Source organism: Equus caballus, unplaced genomic scaffold (genome assembly GCF_041296265.1).
Source record: "Equus caballus isolate H_3958 breed thoroughbred unplaced genomic scaffold, TB-T2T haplotype2-0000897, whole genome shotgun sequence".
Taxonomy (NCBI): Eukaryota; Metazoa; Chordata; class Mammalia; order Perissodactyla; family Equidae; genus Equus; species Equus caballus.
The window spans coordinates 62,071-63,545 of NW_027222039.1; the positions used below are offsets into that span (position 1 = coordinate 62,071).

The window sequence follows — 1,475 nt, forward strand, 5'->3', positions numbered from 1 at the left end:
GGCGGCGGCGGCGGCGGCGGCGGCGGGAGGCAGTGGCAGGCAGGCGGCAGGCGGCGGAGCGCGGGGCGCAGGGGACGCGGGCGGCCGGTGCGCGTCACAGGGGCTCGGGCGCGCGCGTCACAGACGCCAGGCGACGGCGCGTCACAGGGGCCAGGCGACAGCGCGCGCGCGCGCGAGGCTTCTTAGGGGCGCCGGCGGCAGCCGCCAGCGTCTACGGCCATACCACCCTGAACGCGCCCGATCTCGTCTGATCTCGGAAGCTAAGCAGGGTCGGGCCTGGTTAGTACTTGGATGGGAGACCGCCTGGGAATACCGGGTGCTGTAGGCTTTTGCCTCCCGCCGCCTCCCTCTCCTTTTGCGCCCCCCCCCCCCGCCCCCCGGCCCTAGAGCCGCTCCCTCCACGCTCCTCCCGCCCCTCCTCCCTCCTCACCGGTCGCCCCATCGCCCCGCCACGCCCCCACCGCTGTCCAGCCGCGCGAGTGCCCCGCGGCCGCGGCCACCGCCGCCGCCGCCGCCGCCGCCGCCCAGCCCTTCCACCTCGCGGCCCCACGGGAACCCAGGGCCAACCGGGGCCGGCCCCGCGTGGCCGTGCCCCCGACGCCGCCCTCGTCCGGCGGGCTCCCTCTGTCCTCGGCGGCCTCTTCCCACCCGCCAGGCTCCTGAGAGACCCTAGCGGTCCACTCGGCCGGCGCGGCACCCAAGCAGTTGGTCGAGTCGTGGTGTGCGATGGAACGGATCCCGCTCCGGGCTGCGGAGGCCCGGACAGCTTCAGCAAGCTGCCAGCAGCCCCTCCGTCTTCCAGAGCCCATCTAGGAAAGACCCCGGGTCAGGCCTCTCCAAACAGCACCTACAGAAGGACGGGGCCCACTGGGCTCGAGAGGAGCCTTCCGGGCCTGGCCATCCATCCCAAGCGGGACGGCTTCTGGATTTTCTGATGCCTGCGCCGTGTGTCAGCTTCTCCAAGTCGGTACCTGGCTGTCCTTGATACCGTCGTTCGCGAGAAACCCTCGTTTCCGCACCGGAGTTGGTACGGGTCCTTTTGTGTTGTCTTTCCTTAAAGACGTCCCCTTCCCCAAGTGTCTAAGTTTCAAGCGCCTCCCCCCGCTCCCCGGCTGGGATGCAACTCCGTCTCCGTCTTCGCTTTTGTCTTTTGGGGGGGGGGGGGTCCTGCCTTCGTTTGAAAGGTCGGTGTCTGGCTCCTCGTGGATCCCTTGCATCCGTTTTGATTCTGAACAGACTGGATGGAAGGATTAGGAATCTTGCTGCGCTGGCCCAGGGTTTTGGTGTCCCCTCACTCAGGTGCCTCACTCTGTCCTGCCCCCCTCCTGGCCTCTGTCTGCCAGAGGGAGTGGACGAGTCCCCCGAGAGGACATTTCCGTCCTCAGCGGCCAGCCCTTCCTGGCTCCTTGGCTTGAGCTTTCATATCGTGCGGCTCGGGCAGCTTTGAAAGTCTGCTCTTCCCCTGCCTGTGTCCG

The 1,475-nt window shown here is 68.9% G+C and overlaps 1 non-coding gene across 1 annotated transcript; it reads left to right on the plus strand.

Moving 5' to 3' along the window:
* The first annotated feature begins 209 nt into the window (after positions 1-209).
* On the plus strand, positions 210-328 carry LOC138922482 (5S ribosomal RNA). The gene has a single exon (XR_011435568.1). It is a non-coding gene; the product is annotated as a 5S ribosomal RNA (ribosomal RNA).
* The last annotated feature ends 1,147 nt before the right edge of the window (positions 329-1,475 follow it).